The sequence below is a fragment of the Lutra lutra genome, chromosome 5 (assembly GCF_902655055.1).
Source record: "Lutra lutra chromosome 5, mLutLut1.2, whole genome shotgun sequence".
Classification (NCBI taxonomy): domain Eukaryota; kingdom Metazoa; phylum Chordata; class Mammalia; order Carnivora; family Mustelidae; genus Lutra; species Lutra lutra.
Window position 1 is genome coordinate 155393539 of NC_062282.1, and position 9723 is coordinate 155403261.

The following is a 9723-nucleotide window of genomic DNA, read 5'->3' on the forward strand; positions in this document are numbered from 1 at the left end:
AGTCCTGATTTAGGACCAAGGATGTGATCTATTCTGAAAAATGTTTCATGTGCACTAGAGAAGAATGTGTATTCTGTTGCTTTGGGATGAAATGTTCTGAATATATCTGTGATGTCCATCTGGTCCATTGTGTCAATCAAGGCTTTTATTTCCTTGTTGATCTTTTGCCTGGATGATCTGTCCATTTCAGTGAGGGGGGTGTTAAAGTTCCCTACTATTATTGTATTATTGTTGATGTGTTTCTTTGATTTTGTTATTAATTGGTTTATATAGTTGGCTGCTCCCACGTTAGGGGCATAGATATTTAAAATTGTTAGATCATCTTGTTGGACAGATCCTTTGAGTATGATATAGTGTCCTTCATCATCTCTTCTTATAGTCTTTGGCTTAAAATCTAATTGATCTGCTATAAGGATTGCCACTCCTGCTTTCTTCTGATGTCCATTAGCATGGTAAATTTTTTTCCACCCCCTTACTTTAAATCTGGAGTTGTCTTCGCAGGGTGAGTTTCTTGTAGGCAACATATAGATGTTTTTTTTTTTTTTTTAATCTATTCTGATACCCTGTGTCTTTTGATTGGGGCATTTAGCCCATTAACGTTCAGGGTAACTATTGAGAGATATGAATTTAGTGCCATTGTATTTTCTGTAAGGTGACTGTTACTGTATATTGTCTCTGTTCCTTTCTGATCTACTACTTTTAGGCTCTCTCTTTGATTAGAGGACCCCTTTCAATATTTCCTGTAGAGCTGGTTTGGTGTTTGCAAATTCTTTCAGATTTTGTTTGTCCTGGAAGCTTCTTATCTCTCCTTCTATTTTCAATGATAGCCTAGCTGGATATAGTATTCTTGGCTGCATGTTTTTCTCAGTTAGTGCTCTGAATATATCATGCCAGCTCTTTCTGACCTGCCAGGTCTCTGTAGATAATTCTTCCGTCAATCTAATATTTTTACCATCGTACGTTACAGACTTATTTTCCCGGGCTGCTTTCAGGATCTTTTCTTTGTCACTAAGACTTGAAAATTTTACTATTAGGTGATGGGGTGTGGACCTTTTCTTATTAATTTTGAGGGGGGTTCTCTGCAACTCCTGGATTTTGATGCTTGTTCCCTTTGCTGTATTGGGGAAATTCTCTCCAATAATTCTCTCCAATATACCTTCTGCTCCCCTCTCTCTTTCTTCTTCTTCTGGAATCCCAATTATTCTAATGTTGTTTTATCTTATGGTGTCACTTATCTCTCAAATTCTGCCCTCATGGTCCAGTAGCTGTTTGTCCCTCTTTTGCTCAGCTTCTCTATTCTCTGTAATTTGGTCTTCTATATTGATAATTCTTTCTTCTGCCTCATTTACCCTAGAAGGGAGAGCCTCCATTTTTTATTGCACCTCATTAATAGCTTTTTTTGATTTCAACTTGGTTAGATTTAGTTCTTTTATTTCTCCAGAAAGGTCTTTTATATCTCCTGAGAGGGTTTCTCTAATAACTTCCATTCCTTTTTTGAGCCCGGCTAGAACCGTGAGAATTGTCATTCTGAACTCTAGATCTGACATATTACCAATGTCTGTATTGATTAGGTCCCTAGCCTTCAGTACTGCCTCTTGTTCTTTTTTTTGTGTCTGTGTGGTGAATTTTTCCACCTTGTCATTTTGTCCAGTTAAGAGTATATGAAAAAGCAAGTAAAATACTAAAAGGGTGGCAAAGACCCCAGGAAAATATGCTATAACCAAATCAGAAGAGATCCCAAACCATGAGGGGGGAGAAAGGGGATAAAAAAGGTTCAGGAAAGACCTGCCTTTGGGGGGAGGAGTCAAGAGGGCAGAGAAGTAGCAGGCTGAGACTACTTCGGGTAGCGGGAGATCAGCTAAATAGCTTATCTAAAGATTGCAAACACCTACAAATCCAACGGGAGATTGAAGAGAAGAAGAACAGCAATTCTAGAAACAGAAAATCAACCACTATCTGAAAGGTAGGACTGGCGGAGAAGTGAATCCAAAGCGACGGGAAGATAGACCGCGGGGGGAGGGGCCGGCTCCCAGCGAGCAGCGGAGCAACGGAGCAAAATCAGGACTTTTAAAAGTCTGTTCCACTGAGGGACATCGCTCCAGAGGCTTAACTGGGGTGAAGCCCAGGCAGGGTCAGCGCGGCCTCAGGTCCCGCAGGATCGCAGAAGGATTGGGGGTGTTTGAGTGTCGCAGAGTTTACCGGTACTAGAATGGGGAAGCCGGCTACAGAGACAGTGCCGAGGAGTGACTCTCAGCTCGGGGTTGCCTTGAACCGGTCGCAGGCTCAGTCAGCTGGGAGCGCGGCCAGAGGCCAGGGTGACGGGAGTCATTGGGTGCTGTTCTCTGAGGGCGCACTGAGGAGTAGGGCCCCGGGCTCTCGACTCCTCCGGGCCGGAGACGAGGAGGCTGCCATCTTCATTCCGGTCTTCCGGAACTCTACGGAAAGTGCTCAGGGAACAAAAGCTCCCGAAAGCAAACCCGAGCGGATTACGCAGCGCGGCCCCGGGTAAGGGCGGTGCAACTCCGCCTGGGCAAAGACGCTTGAGAATCACTACAACAGGCCCCTCCCCCAGAAGATCAACGGGAAACCCAGCCAGGACCAAGTTCACAAACCAAGGAGTGCAGTTTCAATACCAAGGAGAGCGGCGGAATTCCAGAGGAGAAGAAAGCAAAGCACGGAACTCATGGCTTTCTCCCCATGATTTTTTAGCCTTGCAGTTAATTTAATTTTTTTTTCTTTTTCAATTTTTTTTCTTTTTCTCTTCTTCTGCTAAATTTTTTTAACTTTTACCGTTTTCTTTTTTAACGTTTTTTTAAATAGTTTATCTAATATATATATATTTTTTTTCCTCTTTTTATATTTTTTCTTTATCGGCTTTCTTTTTTTTTTAATAGTTTCTTTTTTTTTTCTTTCTGAACCCTATTTATCCCCTTTCTCCCCCCTCACAATTCGGGATCTCTTCTGATTTGGCTAAAGCATATTTTCCTGGGGTTGTTGCCACCCTTTTAGTATTTTACTTGCTCCTTCATAAACTCTTATCTGGACAAAATGACAAGGCGGAAAAATTCACAACAAAAAAAAAGAACAAGAAGCAGTACCAAAGGCTAGGGACCTAATCAATACAGACATTGGTAATATGTCAGATATAGAGTTCAGAATGACAATTCTCAAGGTTCTAGCCGGGCTTGAAAAAGGCATGGAAGATATTAAAGCAACCCTCTCAGGAGATATAAAAGCCCTTTCTGGAGAAATAAAAGAACTAAAATCTAACCAAGTTGAAATAAAAAAAGCTATTAATGAGGCGCAATCAAAAATGGAGGTTCTCACTGCTAGGTTAAATGAGGCAGAAGAAAGAATTAGCGATATAGAAGACCAAATGACAGAGAATAAAGAAGCTTAGCAAAAGAGGGACAAACAGCTACTGGACCACGAGGGGAGAATTCGAGAGATAAGTGACACCATAAGACGAAACAACATTAGAATAATTGGGATTCCAGAAGAAGAGGAAACAGAGAGGGGAGCAGAAGGTATATTGGAGAGAATTATTGGAGAGAATTTCCCCAATATGGCAAAGGGAACAAGCATCAAAATTCAGGAGGTTCAGAGAACACCCCTCAAAATCAATAAGAATAGGTCCACACCCCATCACCTAATAGTAAAATTTACAAGTCTTAGTGACAAAGAAAAGATCCTGAAAGCAGCCCGGGAAAAGAAGTCTGTAACGTACAATGGTAAAAATATTCGATTGGCAGCAGACTTATCCACAGAGACCTGGCAGGCCAGAAAGAGCTGGCATGATATATTCAGAGTACTAAATGAGAAAACATGCAGCCAAGAATACTATATCCAGCTAGGCTATCACTGAAAATAGAAGGAGAGATTAAAAGCTTCCAGGACAAACAAAAACGGAAAGAATTTGCAAATACCAAACCAGCTCTACAGGAAATATTGAAAGGGGTCCTCTAAGCAAAGAGAGACCGTAAAAGTAGTAGATCAGAAAGAAACAGAGACAATATACAATAACAGTCACCTTACAGGCAATACAATGGCACTAAACTCATATCTCTCAATACTTACCCTGAATGTTAATGGGCTAAATGCCCCAATCAAAAGACACAGGGTATCAGAATGGATAGAAAAACAAAACCCATCTATATGTTGCCTACAAGAAACTCATCTTAAACCCGAAGACACCTCCAGGTTTAAAGTGAGGGGGTGGAAAAGAATTTACCATGCTAATGGACATCAGAAGAAAGCAGGAGTGGCAATCCTTATATCAGATCAATTAGATTTTAAGCCAAAGACTATAATAAGAGATGAGGAAGGACACTATATCATACTCAAAGGAACTGTCCAACAAGAAGATCTAACAATTTTAAATATCTATGCCCCTAACGTGGGAGCAGCCAACTATATAAACCAATTAATAACAAAATCAAAGAAACATATCGACAAGAATACAATTATAGTAATGGATTTTAACACTCCCCTCACTGAAATGGACAGATCATCCAAGCAAAAGATCAACAAGGAAATCAAGGCCTTAAATGACACACTGGACCAGATGGACATCACAGATATATTCAGAACATTTCATCCCAAAGCAACAGAATACACATTCTTCTCTAGTGCACATGGAACATTCTCCAGAATAGATCACATTCTTGGTCCTAAATCAAGTCTCAACCGTTATCAAAAGATTGGGATCATTCCCTGCATATTTTCAGACCACAATGCTCTAAAGCTAGAACTAAATAACAAGAGGAAATTTGGAAAGAACCCAAATCCATGGAGACTAAACAGCATCCTTCTAAAGAATGAATGGGTCAACCAGGAAATTAAAGAAGAATTGAAAAAATTTATGGAAACAAATGATAATGAAACACAACGGTTCAGAATCTGTGGGACACAACAAAGGCAGTCCTGAGAGGAAAATATATAGCGGTACAAGCCTTTCTCAAGAAACAAGAAAGGTCTCAGGTACACAACCTAACCCTACACCTAAAGGAGCTGGAGAAAGAACAAGAAAGAAACCCTAAACCCAGCAGGACAAGAGAAATCATAAAGATCAGAGCAGAAATCAATGAAATAGAAACCAAAAAACAATAGAACAAATCAACGAAACTAGGAGCTGGTTCTTTGAAAGAATAAATAAGATTGATAAACCCCTGGCCAGACTTATCAAAAAGAAAGAGAAAGGACCCAAATAAATAAAATCATGAATGAAAGAGGAGAGATCACAACGAACACCAAAGAAATACAGACAATTATAAGAACATACTATGAGCAACTCTACGCCAACATATTTGACAATCTGGAAGAAATGGATGCATTCCTAGAGACATATAAACTACCACAACTGAACCAGGAAGAAATTGAAAGCCTGAACAGACCCATAACCAGTAAGGAGATTGAAACAGTCGTCAAAAATCACCAAACAAACAAAAGCCCAGGGCCAGACGGCTTCCCGGGGGAATTCTACCAAACATTTAAAGATGAACTAATTCCTATTCTCCTGAAACTGTTCCAAAAAATAGAAATGGAAGGAAAACTTCCTAACTCATTTTATGAGGCCAGCATCACCTTGATCCCAAAACCAGACAAGGATCCCAGCAAAAAAGAGAACTACAGACCAATAACCTTGATGAACACAGATGCAAAAATTCTCGCCAAAATACTAGCCAATAGGATTCAACAGTACATTAAAAGGATTATTCACCACGACCAAGTGGGATTTATTCCAGGGCTGCAAGGCTGGTTCAACATCCGCAAATCAATCAATGTGATACAACACATTAATAAAAGAAAGAACAAGAACCATATGATACTCCCAATATATGCTGAAAAAGCATTTGACAAAGTACAGCATCCCTTCCTGATCAAAACTCTTCAAAGTGTAGGGATAGACGGCACATACCTCAATATTATCAAAGACATCTATGAAAAACCCACCGCAAATATCATTCTCAATGGAGAAAAACTGAAAGCTTTTCCGCTAAGGTCAGGAACACGGCAGGGATGTCCATTATCACCACTGCTATTCAACATAGTACTAGAAGTCCTAGCCTCAGCAATCAGACAACAAAAGGAAATTAAAGGCATCCAAATCGGCAAAGAAGAAGTCAAACTATCACTCTTTGCAGATGATAGGATACTATATGTGGAAAACCCAAAGACTCCACTCCAAAACTGCTAGAACTTGTACAGGAATTCAGTCAAGTGTCAGGATATAAAATCAATGCACAGAAATCAGTTGCATTTCTCTACACCAACAACAAGACAGAAGAAAGAGAAATTAAGGAGTCCATCCCATTTACAATTGCACCCAAAACTATAAGATACCTAGGAATCAACCTAACCAAAGAGACTAAGAATCTATACTCAGAAAACTATAAAGTACTCATGAAAGAAATTGAGGAAGACACAAAGAAATGGAAAAAAGGTTCCATGCTCCTGGATTGGAAGAATAAATATTGTGAAAATGTCTATGCTACCTAAAGCAATCTACACATTTAATGCAATTCCTATCAAAGTACCATCCATTTTTTTCAAAGAAATGGAACAAATCATCCTAAAATTTATATGGAACCAGAAAAGACCTCGAATAGCCAAAGGAATATTGAAAAAGAAAGCCAAAGTTGGTGGCATCACAATTCCGGACTTCAAGCTCTATTACAAAGCTGTGATCATCAAGACAGCATGGTACTGGCACAAAAACAGACACATAGATCAATGGAACAGAATAGAGAGCCCAGAAATGGACCCTCAACTCTATGGTCAACTCATCTTCGACAAAGCAGGAAAGAATGTCCAATGGAAAAAAGACAGCCTCTTCAATAAATGGTGTTGGGAAAATTGGACAGCCACATGCAGAAAAATGAAATTGGATCATTTCCTTACACCACACACGAAAATAGACTCAAAATGGATGAAGGATCTCAATGTGAGAAAGGAATCCATCCAAATCCTCGAGGAGAACACAGGCAGCAACCTCTTCGACCTCAGCCGCAGCAACATCTTACTAGGAACATCACCAAAGGCAAGGGAAGCAAGGGCAAAAATGAACTATTTGGATTTTATCAAGATCCAAAGCTTTTGCACAGCAAAGGAAACAGTTAACAAAACCAAAAGACAACTGACAGAATGGGAGAAGATATTTGCAAATGACATATTAGATAAAGGGCTAGTGTCCAAAATCTATAAAGAACTTAGCAAACTCAACACCCAAAGAACAAATAATCCAATTAAGAAATGGGCAGAGGACATGAACAGACCTTTCTGCAAAGAAGACATCCAGATGGCCAACAGACACATGAACAAGTGCTCCATATCACTCGGCATCAGGGAAATACAAATCAAAACCACCATGAGATATCACCTCACACCAGTCAGAATGGCTACAATTAACAAGTCAGGAAATGACAGATGCTGGCGAGGATGCGGAGAAAGGGGAACCCTCCTACACTGTTGGTGGGAATGCAAGCTGGTGCAACCACTCTGGAAAACAGCATGGAGGTTCCTCAAATTGTTGAAAATAGAACTACCCTATGACCCAGCAATTGCACCGCTGGGTATTTACCCTAAAGATACAAACGTAGTGATCCGAAGGGGCACGTGCACCTGAATGTTTATAGCAGCAATGTCTACAATAGCCAAACTATGGAAAGAACCTAGATGTCCATCTACAGACGAATGGATAAAGAAGAGGTGGTATATATACAGAATGGAATACTATGCAGCCATCAAAAGAAATGAAATCTTGCCATTTGCGACGACGTGGATGGAACTAGTGGGTATCATGCTTAGTGAAATAAGTCAATCGGAGAAAGACAACTATCATATGATCTCCCTGATATGAGGGAGAGGAGATGCGGCATGGGTGGTTGAGGGGGTGGGAGAGGAGTAAATGAAACAAGATGGGATTGGGAAGGAGACAAACCATAAGTGACTCTTAATCTCAGAAAACAAACTGAGCGTTGATGGGTGGAGGTGTTGGGAGAGGGGGGTGGGGTTGTGGATATTGGGGAGGGTATGTGCTATGGTGAGTGCTGTTAAATGTGTAAACCTGGCGATTCGCAGACCTGTACCCCTGGGGATAAAAATATATGTTTATAAAGCTTTAAAAAAAAAAGAAAAAAAAAGAAAAAAGAAAGGATGAATACCCAAGTTTTGTAGCAACATGGACGGAACTGGAAGAGATTATGCTGAGTGAAATAAGTCAAACAGAGAGAGTCAATTATCATAGGGTTTCACTTATTTGTGGAGCATAACAAATAGCATGGAGGACAAGGGGAGATGGAGAGGAGAAGGGAGTTGAGGGAAATTGGAAGGGGATGTGAACCATGAGAGACTATGGACTCTGAAAAACGATCTGAGAATTTTGAAGGGGTTGGGGGTGGGAGGTTGGGGGCACCAGGTGTTGGGTATTGTAGAGGGCATGGATTGCATGGAGCACTGGGTGTGGTGCAAAAATAATGAATACTGTTATGCTGAAAAAAATAAAAAAATAAATAAAAAAAAGGTTCAGGAAAAAAGAAAGAAAGAAAGAAAGAAAAATTTAAAAAAGAAAACGGATAAAGAAAAAATTATAAAAAAGCAAAGAATATATATATGTATATATGTATTCTTTATATAGTTTAATATATATATATATATTATATAGTTATATATATATATATATATATACTAGTTAAAAACGTTAAAAAAGAAAAGGGTGAAAGTTAAACAAAATGAGCAGAAGAAGAGAGAAAAAAATTGAAAAAGAAAAAAAAATTTAAATTAACTGCAAGACATAAGAATCATGGGGAGAAAGCCATGAGTTCTGTGCTTATTTTCTCCTCCTCTGGAAATCCGCTGCTCTCCTTGTTATTGAAACTGCACTCCTTGGTAGGTGAACTTCGTCCTGGTTGGATTTCTTGTAGATCTTCTGGGGGAAGGGCCTGTTGTAGTGAAATTCAAGTGTCTTTGCCCCAGGCAGAATTGCACGGCCCTTACCAGGGGCCAGGCTGAGTAATCCGCTTGGGTTTGCTTTTGGGAGCTTTTGTTCCCTGAGCACTTTCTGTAGAGTTCCAGATGATGGGAATGAAATTGGCGGCCTCCTTGTCTCTGGCCCAGAGGAGCCGAGAGCTTGGGACTTCACTTTTCAGTGCACCCTCAGAAAACAGCTCCCATTTACTCCCGTCTGCCTGACTTCCGGCCATGCTCCGAGCTCACTGAGCCTGCAACCAGTTCATGTAACCCTGAGCTGTGAGCTCACTCTTTGGCTGTGTCTCTGTAGCTAGCTTCCCTGTTCTAATACCTGCAAGCTCTGCGACACTCAGCCACCCCCGATCCTTCTGTGAACCTGCGGGACCTGAGGCCACGCTGACCCCGTTTGGGCTTCACCCCGGTTTTGCCTCTGGAGCAATGTCCCTCAGCGGAACAGACTTTTAAAAGTCCTGATTTTGTGCTCCGTTGCTCTGCCGCTTTCTGGGAGCTGGCCCCTCCTCCCACAGTCTATCTTCCCGTCGCTTTGGATTCACTTTCCCATCAGTCGTGTCTTTCAGAAAGTGGTTGATTTTCTGTTTCTAGAATTGCTATTCTTCTTCTCTTCGATCTCCCATTGATTTGTAGTTGTTTGCAATCTTTAGATAAGCTATCTAGCTGGTCTCCTGCCACCTGAAGAAGTCTCAGCCTGCTACTTCTCCACCATCTTTACTCCTCCCCCCTATAGACAATTTTTTA